Source organism: Eriocheir sinensis, unplaced genomic scaffold (genome assembly GCF_024679095.1).
Source record: "Eriocheir sinensis breed Jianghai 21 unplaced genomic scaffold, ASM2467909v1 Scaffold145, whole genome shotgun sequence".
Classification (NCBI taxonomy): domain Eukaryota; kingdom Metazoa; phylum Arthropoda; class Malacostraca; order Decapoda; family Varunidae; genus Eriocheir; species Eriocheir sinensis.
In genome coordinates this window covers 108,698-127,211 of record NW_026110795.1, presented here as the reverse complement: position 1 = coordinate 127,211, position 18,514 = coordinate 108,698, and the positions used below count along the sequence as shown (strand labels likewise).

Here is an 18,514-nt window from a genome sequence, read left to right as displayed (position 1 = left end):
GACGCTGTGCTCCGTGCTTCCCCTTGTTATCCGTGTTATCCCAGCCATCAGCTGTTCAGTCTGAACAGCTGATGGCTGGGATTTATGTACAACGTTGCCAGATTGTCGTACTCAGTTTCTCATATTTCCCAATTTCCATCCCCAAAACTGTTTCCTGGGTCACAATAACGATATTTATTTGTAGTTATTGTTGAAATGGTTTATTATTCCTGTTTCCTGGTGATATTTATGCGGGAGAAGCTGGTAAATGTAATGCTCCGAGTACGACATTCTGGAAACGATGCTGGGATAACTTGCCTTCATCATCTCGCCCTCGTGCGTGTACCGGTTTTCGACGCTTAACCATTGCCAAAACACATCAGGAATCAACGGTTTTAGTGATAACTATATCTGAGTCTCGTTATTGGGCACCTCTTCGTGACCGATTTGGTGCGTGAGGCCTTGACTGCTCCTACAAACAGGAACCAAGCCCTCTCCCCTGAGATGAAGGTCCTCGTAACACTGAGGTATCTTGCTACGGGCAAAATGCAGCAGTGTAGCAGCGACGACTTGGGGCCTTCACAACAGACCGTCAGCAGGGTCACCCGGGAGACTGTGTACGCCCTTGCACAGCCTCATATAGTGAGACGCTTCATCAAGTTCCCCCTCACTGTGCAAGAAACTCAGGTGAAGCGGCGAGAGTTTGAGGAAATTGCGGGATTTCCTGGTGTGGTAGGGGCAGTAGACGGAACACATGTGAGGATTGTTGCACCCAAGGAATTTGAGGCAGAGTATGTGAACAGAAAAGGGCACCACTCTATAAATGTGCAAATCGTATGTGACACACGGGAGAATTTTACACCAAACTGCAAACTGGCCCGGGTCTGTCCATGACGCACGTATCTTGCGTGAAAGTGCTCTGTTCACAGGGTTCGAGAGGGGTATGGTCCCTGCAGGATGCCACTTATTGGGAGACAGTGCCTACCCCTCCAAGAAGTGGCTCCTGACACCCTATGTACGACCTCAGCCGGGCCCACAGTCCGCCTATAATAGGTAAGTTTTTGTGCACACACACACACACACACACACACACACCGACATTCGTGTTGTAATTAATGTCTACTATGGCAAAGTGGTCCCTGCAGCCTCATCTGTTCTACCCGCGCTGGGCTAGGTTGCCAGTCTTATTCATTCTGTGCTGCAGTGTTACCACGGTGTTACACTCACACTCCTCAACTCTACCAAGCTTAAAAACCTAACCTAATCGCTCCTAGGCAAACTCGGCCCATCGGCATCTCGGCCCATCGGCAACTCGGCCCATCGGCAACTCGGCCCGTTAGAATACCAACTCGGCTCATAAGATACCATCTCGGCCCATGTTGAAATTGCTATCATCGCTTTTTTCCATGATAAGAGCGTGGCAGAAACTGAATGAGCAGCGATACTAATATTTGTAAATATGAAACAAGTAAAAAAACAAGCAAAACGTAAAATACAACAACAAGATGGTATAAAAGCAGTCAAATAAAAAAGAAAAAAAACTAATATGAATAGTTAAAAAGTAAAACTAAGTAAAAGAAAAAGTTCTAAAATACATGCAATCAAAAGTTAAAACTCATGGATTAACTGCAATATGATGTGAGACAGCCCTTAGTAAGTTCTTGGCAGAACGCTGGCCATTACTGAATTCTTCCCAGAGGTTCACAAGCTGTCCATGTTGTTTCCGATACTTCTGTTTCTGGTACCTCAAAACTTTTCCATCCGACAAAAGCCTTACTTGAATGGAGACCAGCTTGGCTTCATCATGTAGAAGTTTTACTAACAGGTAAAAGTTTAGTTGGCCTTTCCTCGCCTTCAAATTTAGTATGCAGTGCCAACCTTCAACATCGTTGTTTGTGCGTATACTTCGCTGAAATGCACACCAAGAAGTCGGAGGCCATATGCTTGAGGTAATCCACGTGGTCTTGACATAGTCTAGAAGTTGTAGCAGCTGTGGCGATCCGTTGGCTTTCCTGTAAAATCGGATGAATAATTCTTCAATGTTCTCTGCTGGCACATATGGAAGAGAAAGTAGCTTTCTTAAGTACTTGTGCATATCTACGTCATTAGTATAAGGACTCTAAAGGCCAAGTTCTTGTATTTTCCTCCATACGGCCTGGCCCCAATGAAATACACATCCACGAATCTCAACCTCTGGGAAGATTTCAGGAATTGCGCGCCAAACGCTTGCCTCGAAATCAATTAAAATTTCCGTTAATTTAAAACTATCACCTAGGATTTCCTTTGTTTTAGCCAGAATTTTCTTATAGTCTCTCCTCCGTTTTCCAGACATTAAAGCAAATAAAAGAGGAACTTGTTTAAAATTTCCATCACGCTGCACAAATGCATGAATACTAAATAGCTGCGTGAAGGGCTGTCTCACAACTTTAAAAGTAGCGTCAGCATACCATCGTTTTGCCTTTGCAAGTAACTTCAGCTGATAATTAGTAGCAAAAATCAAATGGCGCCTTTCACCTACACGAACATCATATTGTAAAAACTCTGATGGTATGTGATCCTCATTTAAATCAAAGTTCAGGTCAACTGGCTCGTCTGGTCTGTTTGCCCTGCGTTTTCGGTTTCCTTGACGCGCCAAGTTAATAGGAGCGGGAAGTGAAGTCAGAGGAACATTTTGGTCCACGTGTTCCCTTAGAACCTCGTCTACTATGTCTGCTGCGGGGCGGAAGACATCTTCCATTGCCTTTCTCTTAACTATGGATGACACTTTTGTTGAGAGGGCAGGGCAGGCTTCGGGTGGATGGCAGTGGTCCATCTCTCCCCGAATATACTCATTATTATGTTCTTTATTACCACTGGGCATGTTGTATTTCTATTTCTTACAGAACAACGCCAATGTACACAAACGTTAGTTTTCCTTTTCACTGTGTATGAATACCCGAGACTATCTATAAGTTTATGTTGCCCTCTCTGTGTGGAAGAACAAATCTTTTCATATGTCACAATTTCACTGGGACTTTCTGTTTCAGAGTCCCCTGCTGCCACAGCACCATTGATAGGCGAGGAACATTCACCATTTTCTAACACTGGGATTTCATTTACTTGGGAGAAGCACAGGTGACACATCCAGTCAATTTCCCTCCCTTCTCTCACTGCTGCACGATATTCGTCCCTAGTTATTCCAGTTCCACATTTGCGATGTTGCCACAAACTGCATCTATCGCATAACAACGCCTCCTGTAAAGAATATAAAAGTATCATTAATAAAGAGTCTTCAGGCTCTCTAAACACATGCACATACACACGCACACACAGTTTTTCATCCACGTACCAATATGTCATTATCACATTATAAGAATACACTTAGATTTCATTTTACCTGTAAAGGGCGCACGGTATTCCCGCAGACCAAACAGTTACTCTCCATATTGACTGACCAGTCCTTCCTCCTCGAAGTGCAGGCGAAATCTAACCTGTTTCCCAAAGCAGTCCACCACCTCGTCTTCCCCTCGTGAAACAACCTAATACCTCGCTTTTCAGTCCCGTCTTTCAATTGGTAAACTACTGCTGCCTGGTAGTTGCATGAGAACTTACCAAACTGCTAACTGCTAACTACCGTCAACTGCCGTCAACTACCGTCAACTACTGTCACCTCCCTTTATTGATAACTAGAAATACATGTAAAAATCCCTACTTGTTATACATCCACCAATATTTTAATGAAACTTATTGTTTCAGTACAAAATATTAATTTGCTGACTTTTAATGCTAAGTACTATAGAAATGTATTTAGGCCCAAAGATCACTACTTGTTATGCATTCAGCATTTTAATACAACTCATTTTCTTAGCTTGCTTACGAGGTCAGTTGTCATGGGAACGGTTTCGATACCCACGCGAACCAAACCCAGTGTTAGTGCCAGATTTTAGAAGAGCAAACTACGAGGGGCTTCGAAGACATCTTGAAGGGGTAAACTGGGATAATTTAGGGATTCATGAGGGCCAGAACTGCGGATTGGAGAGCCAGGAGAACCAAGTAGAAATGTCTTACAATAATTTAGTTAGAGTAATAGTAGAGGGGCAAGAACAGCATATACCACAGCGAACACTTAGAAAAGAAAACAATGATCCTAAGTGGATGACTCGTGGACTAAAACACGAGATTGGGTTAAAGAAGGGAATTTATCAGAAAATAAAGAATGGGGAAACACATCTCAGGGGCCGGTACGTCGAACTATCTAGATTAGTTAAGAAAAACACCAGGATAGCAAAAAAGAACTATGAGATCAAAGTAGCAAATGAGGCGAAAAGTAATCCTAAGGGCTTCTTTCAGATGTATAGAACAAAAACACGGGAGAAAATTGGACCGCTGAAAACAAACACAGGGGAGCTAGTAGAAAATTACGAAAATATGAGCACATTGTTGAACGACTACTTCCTTTCAGTATTCACACAGGAGGATCGAACGACTATACCGGAAAGAGTTCAGGTGTACGAGGGCGGGGATGGCGATAAATTGAGGGATATAATCATTACCAGGCAAGTAGCTCAGGATGAGATAGATAAGCTTAAGAAGAACAAGTCGCCAGGTCCTGACGGGATATTTCCGAGGGTATTAAAGGAGTTAGGTGATATAATCAGTGACCCACTAGCCGACATCTTTAAGATGTCGGTAAATACTGGCTATGTGCCGAGCCTATGGAAAGTAGCTAATGTGACGCCGATTTTTAAAAAGGGGGACAGGTCAGTTGCTTCAAACTATCGCCCAATTAGCTTAACATCGGTTATAGGGAAGATGCTGGAGTCCATAATAGCCAGGAACATTCGGGAGCATTTAGAGAAACATAGCTTAATTCACGACTCGCAGCATGGGTTCACAAAAGGTAGGTCATGCCTCACCAATCTCTTGTCCTTCTACAATAAAGTATTTGAGGCGGTTGACAGAGATGAAAATTATGATGTAATCTATCTTGATTTTAGTAAAGCGTTTGACAAAGTTCCTCACCAACGACTGTTGCTTAAATTACAGGCTCACGGAGTAGAGGGTAAAGTTTTGAACTGGGTCAAGGCGTGGCTTAGCAATAGGAAGCAAAGAGTGCAAATCAATGGTAAAAGATCTGACTGGGGATGTGTTACGAGTGGGGTCCCACAAGGTTCGGTATTAGGTCCACTTTTGTTTATTATTTATATCAATGACTTAGACACAGGAATTAGTAGTGATGTTAGTAAATTTGCAGATGATACCAAGATCGGTAGAGTAATTGAGTCGGATCAGGACGCTAGTATTCTCCAAGGTGAACTCAACAGATTATATGACTGGGCGGATAAATGGCAGATGGAGTTCAATGTAGGGAAGTGCAGTATTCTGAGTGTAGGTAGGAACAACCCCTCACATAACTATTGCTTAAACGACACTCTCATAAGTAGGTCTGGGTGCGAGAGGGATTTAGGGGTCTTAGTGAGCTCTGATCTCCGTCCAAGGGCACAATGCATTCAAGCTAGAAATCGAGCTAATAGGGTACTGGGATTTATTTCAAGGAGCGTAAGCAACAGAAGCCCTGAAGTCTTCCTCAAACTATATTTAGCATTAGTTAGACCTCATCTTGACTATGCGGTTCAGTTCTGGTCACCCTACTATAGAATGGATATCAAAATGTTAGAATCGGTGCAGAGGAGGATGACTAAGATGATTCAGGGGTTGAGAAACTTGCCATACGAGGAAAGACTCAAACAGTTAAACTTGCATTCTCTAGAAAGGCGAAGGGTGCGTGGAGACATGATCGAGGTTTATAAATGGATGAAGGGCTTTAATAAGGGAGACATTCATAAGGTTTTGTTGGTAAGAGAACCGGGTAGGACACGAAGTAACGGGTTTAACCCGCAAACTGCTGTACGCCTTCTGGGCGGCTGAGCGGTAAGCTGCTGTAAGCTTTCTGGAAGCGGGCTTTTCAAACAGGCGCCAAAAAGTTTCCGCCGCGGCTTCAGATACTGCCAGAAAAACATTTTTGTGATAGAAAAATCTAAGAAATATGCAGGATACAACACATTTCGAGCTACAGATATGTGTATTGTAATATTTATGACACGTTTATGTAACTTAGGTATCATTTATTGAAGGTCAATCTCTCGCTGATATAGCCGCACTAGGCGACGCACTCAGAATCTCAGTCCCGCAGCTTACGGGTTAAACTGGATAAATTCAGATTCAACAGGGACATAGGCAAAAATTGGTTTACTAACAGGGTGGTGGATGAGTGGAATAGGCTTAGCAGTCATGTGGTGAGTGCCAATACAATTGTCACATTCAAAAATAGACTAGATAAATTCATGGACAGCGATATTAGGTGGGGTTAGATACACGGGAGCTTAGGGTCAAAGGAGCTGCCTCGTACAGGCCTACCGGCCTCTTGCAGACTCCTGCATTCTTATGTTCTTATGTTCTTATGTTCTTATGATACCTGAACGTTTCGCTCCTTAGTATGAATTTTGGTAGTTATATATTTTGTGTGTGTGTGTGTGAGGAAGGAGGGTGGGGTTGGAGGAAAGGAAAGAGGGAGATAGCAGGGAGGGAGAAGGGAAGGACTGGGAAGGAGAGTCTGGGAGGAAGGGAGGGAGGAGGGATGGGATGGGAGATAAGGCGACAAGCGTGTGTGCAGTGTGTCTGGGTGTGGGTGTGTGTAATAATAATAGTAATAATAATAATAATAATAATAATAATAATAATAATAATAATAATAATAATAATAATAATAATAATAATAATAATAATAATAATAATGATAATATTAATAATAATAATAATAATAATAATAATTTATATTATTATTATTATTATTATTATTATTATTATTATCTTTATCACTAAAAATTTTACATATCACTGCTAATTGCGATGGTAAGTGAGTGATTATTGGATTAAATTAGTTCACCCTTATGCAAAAAGTCTCTTAAAGACAATGGTGTATAGCTTGTACAGATGGTCCGAGTTGGTGGAGATAATGGTCCGACTTGGTCATATAAATGGGCCGAGTTGGCGTTTGAAATGGGCCGAGACAGCGATGGGCCGAGATGGCCCGACACCACCTAATCAAACCTAACCTAATTTAACCTAACATAATCTAAACTATCCTAACCTAACCCAACCCATCCTAACCTAACCTAATCTAACATAACATAACCTATACTAACATAACGTAGCCTAGTCTAACCTAATATAACCTAACCAAACTTAGCGCAGCCTGGCACTCCTTGGGAGTCGAGGTTGTTCTTACCTGGTTGGGCTCCCTTGGAGGGAACCCCACAGTGGCTAGCACGCCAGTCTTGTGTATTAGAGAACAACAGAAATCCAAGACAAAGAAAGATAAGACTGGAAAGTGTGCTAAAAGCCTGTTTAGAATGGTAATAAGTAGATTGAGCTCAGTAATGAAATAGTGTCTCCCAGGAACTCAGCAAGTCCCTTCTTGAAAGAGATTAGGTTGGTTGACTCTGCTACCTCTGGGGGGAGTGAGTTCCACAGCCTCACCACACCAACTGAGAAAAATCTATGTCTGGCTTCGCAAGTGCTGTGAGGAACAAAAATTTTGAACTTGTGCCCTCTAGTAATATCCCTTGTTGGTGCCATGGTGAATAGATCTGTAGGTGATATAGCTGACATACCATTGAAGATCTTCCAACATTTAATAATATCTGCACGCAGTAGTCTTCCTTTCACAGAGTAAAGATCTAAAGTTTTAAGTCGCTGATCATAAGACATAGTCTCACAACCTGTGATAAGCTTAGTCCATCGACGCTGAACTGATTCTAGAAGAGATAAGTCAGTAATATAACCTGTGTTCCATACTGGGGATGCAAATTCAAGAAGTGGACGTACATGTGTAATGAATAGTTTAACCATAAAGGAAGGTGAGCGACACAAGGTTGACTTAAGAAAGGAATATGACAAACCAGCAGCCTTTGACACTACAGATTGGATATGGTGATGGAATCTTAATGATGGATCAATGGTTATGCCGAGATCTACTGCAGCAAAACTGAGACTTACGGGATTGCCTTTAACAGTATAAAATGAATACGGGCCCAAATCATAAGACTGACGGAGGTCGGTGCCAAAGCTCATGAGTTTAGTTTTGTCAGCATTAATCCTTAAGTCCCAAGATTCTGCAACTTTAATTAAAGAATCAATATCTCTTTGGACAATACTAATGCCCTCCAACACTGTATTAAGGCTCTGAGGCTTTATTAGAAGATAAAGTTTTAGATCATCAGCAAATAATTTTATGTTTGATACTAAAGTATTGGAGATATGATTTATGTAAATAAGGAAAAGAGTAGGACCTAACACAGAACCCTGTGGCACACCGCTAATTACTGGAAATGAAGAACTGATCTGTCCGCCCACTGCAACTTCCATAGTCCTATGGGATAGAAATGTCTTGATCCAAGATAGAATAACACCATTAATGCCCACTGAATTAAGTTTAGTAAATAGAATCTGGTGATTAACAGCGTCGAAGGCTTTTGAAAAATCAAAGAGAATAAGATCAACCATATTGCCCGTGTCCATCCACTCAGAGACTGCATCATACGTAAGTAAGAGCTGATCCTCCACAGACTTGCCAGAGCGAAAATCAAACTGGTTGACATTCAGTATTGAATTGGCTTCCAAATAATTATGCAGTGCAGCAACAATTATTCTCTCTAAAATTTTACAGCTAACAGAAGTGAGGCTTACTGGTCGATAGTTAAGAGGATCACTTCGTTTACCTTTCTTGAAAATAGGTACTACTGAAGATTTTTTCCAAATTTCAGGAATCTCCTCCGAATTTATTGATGAAACGAATATTTTAAACAGAGGATATGCTAAATTAGTGGAGCAATGTTTTAGTAATACTGGATGAACAGAGTCAGGTCCCATTGCAGTGGAAGGGTTAATAGCACCGAGTTCCTTAGCAACATCATGAACTGTGAAGTGTATCTGGTGAAAGGATCCATCATGTACTTGGTGTGGTGACTGTGGAAGACCAGAGGGTATGGTAAACACTGAGGAAAAAGCACCACCTAAGAGCTGAGCCATCTCTTTAGGGTCGGATACTAAGTTTTCTGCATCACCGAGAGGACCAACGGGAGGACAGCCTACTTTTTTCCCGCGTATGTACGAGTGAAATAATTTGGGCTTAACTGAGTAATTATTAAGGATGTCCTCCTCATAAGAAATCTGTTTCTGAGTGGAATAGTTCCTGTACTGGTAATTTACATCCAGAAATGTTTGCAAAGCTTCAAAAGCAAGTACAGAGTTTCAAGCATGTACTGCTCTCATCTGTTTGTAATGGTTCCAACCATTCTTTCGGATGTTGATAAGAGCTCTAGGAGGTTTGTATTCCCATGATTTGTAAGGGGCACTTGATGAGGAGCGAAGAGTTTTTTGTGGAGCATATGTTCTTCCAAGATAGTTTATATAGGACAAAAATTTATTGTATGAATCATTAGAGTTCATATTCTGGAATTCAAAGTCCCAGTCTACAGTGGACAAGAATTGATTAATTTGCTTAAAATTGGCTTTAGGCCAGAAAGGGGATGCAGCGCTGACATTTGACTTCACAGGTTTGTACTGGAAAATATAGCCACAAAGTATAACACAGTGATCACAGTTGGGAAATGGGGGAAATACATTAGAGGAGCCTACTCGATCAGTTTCAGTAGTGAGAAATAGATTATTGCCTGCCCTGATGTTTGTTGGCTCATCAATCCACTGAGTGAGGCCTAATGAGGTGAAACAGTCTAGAAAAAGTTTATCAGTATTAGCTGTTACATTATTTACACCGCCTAGTAACCAAGAGATAGAAGGAAGGTTAAAATCACCAATCACTATTACTTCCCTGTTAGTACAAAAATCTGTTAGAAAATCAATGAGTTTATTATTTTTTTGAAGAGAGTAAGAGGGAGGTCTATAAACAACTACAATAAATATTTTGTAATCTGGAAGAAAGACTAAGCAGACGTTAGGTGTTTTGATGTTCATGTTGAGACATCTGTAAGAATTATGTACATAAATGCCAACTCCATGTTTATGAACTGAACCAGAAACGTCATTTCTGAATAAGTTATAGTTAGTAATTGAAACTGCAGCATCTGGAATAGTACTAATTAACCAAGTCTCAGTAACCCCTAATACATGTGCATTATTTGAAAATAAGAAGTGCTTAACAAATGCAACCTTATTGATAAGACTATTTACATTACACAAACTAACATTTAGTTGGGTAGTAAAAGGGGAGTTGAGCCAAGAGAATCAGAACTGGCAGGCTGGGCTACAGGCTGAGCTGAGGCACCAGCTAGCCTGTTCCTTTGTCGCCTCTCATACAGTTCTTTTCTTTGTTTGAATGTTAAATCCCTATTAACATAAATGCCATTGAACTCGTGGTTGTTTCTAAGATTTTTTGCTTCCATCACTAGCTTCCTTCGCGAGTCATCATCGGCAATTTTAACTCTGTAAAGACCCTTGTTTCTATCAATACAAAATAAATCAGACATAGATGGAGTGGTATTCAGAAGATAGCGAGTGATGTTTGCAATGCTAGTCCTTGCATCTTCATTAGACTCGACCTTTACACCCCTGAATATGACTGATTCATTCCTTTTTCTTCTCTCGTCCATCTCTACTATTTCCTCCCGAATAGACATTCTCAAATCATCCCCAGAGGTAACCTGAGTCGGAGAGGCAGAAGATGAATGCGAGGCAAGAGAGTCCACCCTTTCTGTTAGTTTAGTAATTGCTGAGCTCAAGGATCTCACCATTACAAAGAGTTGAGCTAAAGCTGGGTCACCTGAGGAATCCTTACCAGCTCCAGCAACCATAGGATGAGCCCTACACTGAGTACAAACATATTCAACCCCAGCACCTCCTGCCTCACGAATGACATCAATCACACGATCAGATACCCCCATACACAGTGGACTAGGATGAAAACAATTATCACATTTATCACATCCAATGCCATCTTGACCAACAGCAACCTCACAGCTACCACAAGGAGACACAACAGACCAACCAGGTTGACCATCAGTACGAGTTGATACCGGCGTGCCACCATGATCAGCTGATCGGGGGTCCCCTCCTTTCTGGGATCGAGTACCAACCAGTCCTTTTGTTTTCGGGATAGTGCCATCTTGCTTTGGAGTTCTCGACGAGTGGCCAGCAGGACCAGGGTATTTTGAAAGCTTGGGTGGCATGGCGAGACACAACACCAATAATAATAGGCAGAAGTTCAGTTAGGGAAGAGAGAGAGCGGCACGTCCACCCTCCCTGCGTGCTGACCGTTCTACTCATCCTAACCTAACCCATTATATATATATTGTGGTAACACCAGCAGAAAATGCATTACTGGCAACATAGCCCAGCGCATGTAGAGGAGCTGAGACAATAGGGAACACTTTGTGATAGGATTGCCGTAATATCTTTCATCATTGCTTATCATTTCAGGCTTAGGCCATGCAAACTACACTAATGTAGGAAAATTAGCTAAGTTGGGTAACAATATTATGATTAGCTAACAGTGCTCTTATACATTCATCCTTTTTCCAATCATGGCTGTGTTTTACTTCTCCTTAAAACCCCTTGTATGTTCACTAGAAAAATCTAGCATAACAACCCTTAACTGCAGGATTATAAATCTTACAGAAACAATATTGTTGTCCCATGACGTTGCATTGCTAATTTGAAACTTGACAAGGCATTGTCTAGAAAAGGTTGCTGCCATTTTAGGTTGTTACAGTTAGGCTTGATCTTTTTGTAATTTCAGTATTGCTAGTACATACTAGTCTATGAGGGGGAAAATGTAATATAGGTAGGGTTAATGAACTTAGTGTGAAACATGACTTTCTTAAAGGAAAGTTTGATAAATCTTAAGAATAGCGGCTCCATTCCCTCCACCACCCCAGCCCCCTACCCCCAAGACAAGCCTGGTGACCTGTGGGGAAGCTGAGTTTAGGGGGGGGAAGCCCAAATCACTGAAAATTTGGCCCCCACAATTTCCCCAGAAAAATTCCCTTGTCGAAAGTAATTAAAGTCCCTAACGCTTGCTCTTGTAATCTATTCCAATATAACTTGGCAGCCGCCGCAGCCGGTCTGTTGACGAGTGTCGGGCGTGTCATTGGATGGCAAGCTTAGTGACCCCCCTCCCAATCTGTCCCGCGTCGCATAATTTTTTGATGGGCCACACTGCATGTCGAATATATTTAAACTACCCCAACCGAACCTTACGACCTAACAGCTAACTACCCCCTCTCGACTCCCTCTGGACCCCCCCCCGTTCTTAAATTACCCCAACCGAACTTTACAACCTAACAACAAAAAATATAGAATGGCCTCAGAAATACTTACAAAATTAAGAGGAAGTAGATGCGGCATGCGTCTCCTGTGGGCGGTTACAGGGGTTATATAGTGCAGCTGCCTCTTGAAGGAAGACATGCAAGCGTTTGTTAGGGTCATTAATGGCCATAAGAAACATGCACCTTGCGAGGTACCCCACAAAGTGCTTCTTCCTCCTGCCAAAGAGGGGCACTTTTCTCTTTGCTTCCCTCCACAACCGCTCGATATTGTTTGTGGCGAACACACAAGTCAAGCAAGTCTCTTGCTTTCCCGGAGTACCGCAAGCAGAAGTCAATGAGGCCAAAATCGCAGTCGGTACACCTTTCCAATGCCATGACACAGACAGAAGTGACGGAGGTGAGGAATTTAAGGTATCCAAGTTGCAGGTGAGGAAACCCGAATATCCCTAAACGTGAAAAAAATCCCTAAATTTGGGGCAATGCTCTTCAATGAGAACCCAAGCAGATTATGTTATGGCTTAGATTTCAACTTCATTTTCAATGTAATAAATTGGGGCAAGAGTGTCATGCCTTGTCTGAAGGCAGAAAGACGCGTAATAAATTACATACACATTTTTTCGTGTATAATTCGTTCTTCCCTTGTCCTCCCCCTCCTAACCCTACAAGTGTGAAAAGCTGCAGAATTCGTTCGTGACAGTACGTCACAGTACCTGTACGCACACAAACAAACATATGGATTCCACCAGCCTCCTGCAACCCAGTCTCATCGCCCATCGACTTGGAAAAAATCGTGAGGCCCGCGTGGAGAAATACACCCCTTGTGACAAACACGGCTGACCACTTGTCAAAATCCCGTCGTATGTGCTAGTAATGTTGTAATTACCACCATACCGTGCCCTTTATGCGCACCCGCTAGGAGCCGCTATTCTTAAGATTATCCGAAAGTTGTTTTTAAGTTCAGTTGCAAAAGCAATTTTTACAGTATCACTACATTGTCATTAACTAAAAATTTCAGAGCACACAAAAGGACAAGGAGCACAGTGGAGAGGGGGATTGGCCAGTGGAAGCGGAGATTTCATGTGCTCCATGGTGAAATCAGAGTCAGCCCTCCTGCATATGTGTGTAGAATAACACAGGTATGTAGACAATCAAGTGATGATCACATCTCAATACTGTATCGTCCACTACACAACAATAATTTTTATTACTTGTTAATATTAACTCTATCTGTAGGTGTGTGCTATTTTTGCACAATATCTACAAAGACAGACGCCTCCCTGTACCCGAGGAAGGAGAGGACGAGGGTGATGGTGCAGTTCTTCATGAGGACCCACCTGTCCCACTACCACCTGTACCTGGACGAGTTCGGGAAGGTCTGCGCTACAGGGATGAGTTTGTCAACTTCACTTCATGTAAGTTACAAATATCAAAATTAAATGTTTTGTGTATCTGCCTGTATCTTTCCATGCTGCTCAGTATTTATTTTTAAATTTTCATTTAAAGAATCTTACTGTTGCAATGTTTCAATTTTTGTTGCAGTGACAGACCCCAACTTCAGCCTCGTGCAGCTGTGTGAGGCTTCCCGACCCATCAACAGGTTAATTCCACACCTACTTCCAAGAGTGTGTGTTTGTAATACAATTGTGTGTGGATTTGATATATATATATATATATATATATATATATATATATATATATATATATATATATATATATATATATATATATATATATATATATATATATATATATATATATATATCACTAATAAATGCAGAAGCTATACTCAGTATTCAAATAAATTTATTACAGTATTTGGTAAGAAATTTTCACCAGTATGTATGGTTTGAAACACCCAATATACTCATGATTGCCTTTACTTTTTTTCTAATATTAGCAATAAATGATTTCCTTTTTAACAATAAATAAATAAATAAATTCCTTTATAATAAATAACTATGTAGGAAAACTACATAATGGATATCCTAAGGAAAAATATATTACAGGAAAGCTAATGTAGAAGAGAGTACCGGCAGGGTAGACAGGGTGGAGTGTGTTGGAGAGAAGAGGCAGGGTGAGGTGTGTGAAGGAGAGTAGAGGCAGGGTGGAGTGTGTGAAGGAAAGTAGAGGCAGGGTGGAGTGTGTGAAGGAAAGTAGAGGCAGGGTGGAGTGTGTGAAGGAAAGTAGAGGCAGGGTGGAGTGTGTGAAGGAGAGTAGAGGCATGGTGGAGTGTGTGAAGGAGAGAAGAGGCTGGATGGAGTGTGTAAGAGTAGAAACAGGATGGATTTTGCAAAAGAGAGGAGAGACAGGGTGGAGTGTGTGGGGTGGTAGCGGCACGGTGGAGTGTATTTGTGTGTTACATTAGTTTTTTTACTTGCAGTTCGAGTAGGGTTCTTTGTACTTTTAAATTTTCAGTTGTTTAATTTTTTTTAATTCTGCCTGTTTTATTTCCAGTTGTAACTCTGAAGCCTGCAGATCAAGTTCCCTCTTCAGGTGGATGAACTGCAGCTCCTCCTCATCCACCAACATGGTGCAGGTCCCAACTGGTGTACTGGAGGAAGCTGCAGCGGCAGGAACTACTGGTGGTGGTGTGGTGGTGGTTTGAGGTGTGTCTGTGCTGGGTTGGGGAGGGACAGGTGGTGTGACATCCACCTGAAGACTTCTGGCAAAAATACATCCATCAGTACCTGCACTCATAATTTTTTGTGTTATTTGACTTACATCCCCATTTATGGAAACAATACAGTTTATGTTGAAAAGCTTTTGTAGGAAAGGAGTGTGTGTTCCAGAGGTCATTTCTTTGGTGTTCTGCTGTTCAGTACGTAATGCCTACGTCGTTAAGGACAACTAGCATTGTTCACGAGTAAGCAGACCTGACCGAGGTCAGACGCGGGTCACGGCGCTCCGAATGGAGTAGCCCGGGGCCAGCCTGTTGGCCTCTCCCGGGGTCTCCCCTGCCCCTCCATTCCCCTCTCCCTTTTCATCAAAAACCCAACATCGTAAGAAACTATTGTGACATCAAGCTTAATCATGGTGACAGACAGTGAGTGCTATGCATTTGTGGTGCCGTGAAGACACTGAAATTTAGAAATGGTCAGTGTGACATCGACACGGCCTTACTATCCAGCCGACGTACCGGGTGCCCCGAGGTACACCAGCCCGACCATCATGCTGCTGGGAGAACTCTGTTCAGCCGCCTCTACCTGCACCTCTGCCATCAGCGGCGACCTGACCCTTTTTTGACCTCCTATACCCCTTTCATATTGTAATTTCCCATTTTTTTCAAATATGTTTCAAAATTTGTATTTTAAACGTGTATATTTTCAGCTTTACAGCTGCAATCACTTAATAGACCGTTTTATTTTTATTATTACTAGGAAGGATGTCTCAACACATTATCAAGTCAGCTCTCAATAGCAATTGAATAAATTTCTGTACACATTGTTCCTCACTGTTTGATTCCATGATTGCCCTAATATGGACTGCATAAAGCAGCATGATAGTATTGGGTAAATAATAATAATAATAATATGTAACAGTATTCTATAATAATACTTTAAGCAGAAAACTGTGGACTTTAGGAGATGGAGAGCAATACCTCATCCTTGTGTACTGCAGTTTTCTAAAAGGAAAGCAAATTATTTTCAACAGTAACAGCGATACCTATTTTGGAGAACTTTAAATCTACAATCTACCTGACAAAGGCATTTCTCAGTAAAATGAACTAACGCAACTGATAAATCATTTGGAAATGTCATGTACATGTTAGAGTAATATTTTTGTACATTTGGATTTAAGAATGTTTATTCTTATTTTTGTAATGACGAAGTAATGTCAGACATATGAGACACACTTCATAAAGCAATACATGTAGTACAAATAAATGACACCTATAAGACATTTTAGGTTAATCCATATTGTCTGCTTGTAACCTTAATAAAAAGTTGGTACAGAATTCCTAAATTATAACAAATCAGTGTATCATACAAACAAGCTAAAGTAGACAAATACGACGATCATCAAGGAACGGAAATAACAAATTTTACTAATGATTGTACAAATAACGTTTAGTAAATATTCAGAGCCCTCACATGGGGGGGGGAAGCCAGGGGTGGCACTTTTAGGGGGGGCGGCAATTCTAGCCTGAACCTGCCGCCCACAAGGCTGACAAAATTATTTTAAAATCAATATTTTTCAGAAAATAACAATAACAACCACACTGCAGTCTGATGAATGCTTTTTCCTATTATTTATGAAAAAATAATTTTTAAAATTTCACTTAATTATACGGCACAGACAGCAAAAACATCTTTTATTATGTATACCGGTATCCAATAATCCCATTGCCCAAATTAGGGTCATAGGCAGTAAAGGTACGTGGTGGAGGTGGGAAGTGGTGATTGGGGGGAGGGGGGGAGTCACTGAGAACTTTGCTGGGGCGGCACTTTGGCATGTAAGGGCTCTGTAAATATTTATACATGACTAAAGTTTTATTTACCCACCCATTTTCGGGAACATCTTCAGTGTCAAGTGGAAAAGGGTCCACCACTGTCCTGTCAACAGAACTGACTGAGACGTTCCCCTCTCCCAGCACATCAGCGATGATGACCTCTAACTCCCCGAGGGGTTTAGGCGGAAGGCCACCACCTAGAATATATATATATATATATATATATATATATATATATATATATATATATATATATATATATATATATATATATATATATATATATATATATATATATATATATATATATATATATATATATTGGTACATGAGTGCAAGGCTAAGTCAATTGAATTCCCTTGATTGAAAAGAAAAGGCAATACATTACAAATGTTATTTCCATCAAGCACTTAATAAGCATTGAAATTTACAGGACTGTCACTTTGCTTGTTAGCCATTCCTTGCACTTCATGAATACCATTTTATTTCAAGAAAAATCTTACCTGTTCCATTCCTGGCCTTTTGGTAGGCACTAATTTTAGCTTTTGCTTCCTGCATAACAGTTTGCCAGCGTCTCTGGCACTGCTTTATGCACCTACTGAAGCCAGGGTGGAGTGCCGCTAGGCGAGAGACAATGCTGCCCCAAGCCTTCGCCTCAGCAGAGCAGCCATTGTCGGAAAAATTTTCCTTGATGATGGCTGCTTTCTCCCTATAGAGCTGTACATGTTTTAAGCGTAATGGTTATGTATAGTAGCGTGCATTATACAAGGACAATGATACACGCCCGTGGCCTGTGCTTTGTATTCCGTCTCCGAGCCGTTACACAGCGGATCCTTCGAGAATGTAAACAGTGGGTTATAGAAAACTGGATAATGGTGAGGGGTGACTGAGCCACACAAACAATATGAGTATTGAATATTGTCACATCCCTTTTCTTTTAAAAAATGAAAGCAATTCATATGTGATACATTGTTTACATTTGAACAAATATTTAGTACATGTATATTCCTTAATACATAAAGTATCAGTTACTTGAGATGTATATTCCTTAACAACTAAAATACAAAATTGCATGAGGTATGGTAACTAATACATGAGGTATCTTAGAGCAATACATACATGAGATACATATAGTGTTCACTTACTGACTATAAAATCCTTAAATTTAGATGGAAGAACACCTCGCGTTGCTCTCGCGGTGTTTCCGGGGATTTGACCTGTTTGACCTGTTTCTTGTATGTCTCCTTTTGGCATATGTGTGTGTTTTTGTCTGGAGTCAGAAACAAGTGTGTCTGTGCTCGGTAGATCTGACTTAACATTCACAGAGCTGTCATCTACGACATCATTCAAATTCTGTTCATTAGTCTTTCTGAGATGTTGTCTGTTGCGTCTAAGAATTCCTAAGTCAGTCTCAATGTCATATGATCTCTCATCTAACCGTTTGTGAACTGTACCTCGTCTCCACACCGAGTCTCCTAATGAGGTTGGTTGGATCCTAACTGCATCACCTTCACTCAGTGGTGTGAGATCTTTTGCTACCTTGTCATAGTACCACCCACTTTTCAGGTTCTTCAGTCTTCTCTTCTTCTTTTCCAATGAAACATCAATTCCACTTGGTTTTAGGAGCTCAGCTGTTGTGGGTAGTAATGTTCTCGTCCTTCTACCTAAACTACGCTGTACTGGACTCAATTCCATATCTTGAGATGGGGTATTTCTGTAGTCTAAAATGGCTAAATAAGGATCACTTTTACTTGCTAGTGCT

General features: G+C 41.1%; 1 long non-coding RNA gene across 1 annotated transcript; it reads left to right on the top strand.

Moving 5' to 3' along the window:
- The first annotated feature begins 419 nt into the window (after positions 1-419).
- Positions 420-13,921, top strand: LOC126990100 (uncharacterized). Its single transcript, XR_007744009.1, has 4 exons — positions 420-1,032; positions 13,318-13,438; positions 13,536-13,714; positions 13,842-13,921. It is a non-coding gene; the product is annotated as an uncharacterized LOC126990100 (long non-coding RNA).
- The last annotated feature ends 4,593 nt before the right edge of the window (positions 13,922-18,514 follow it).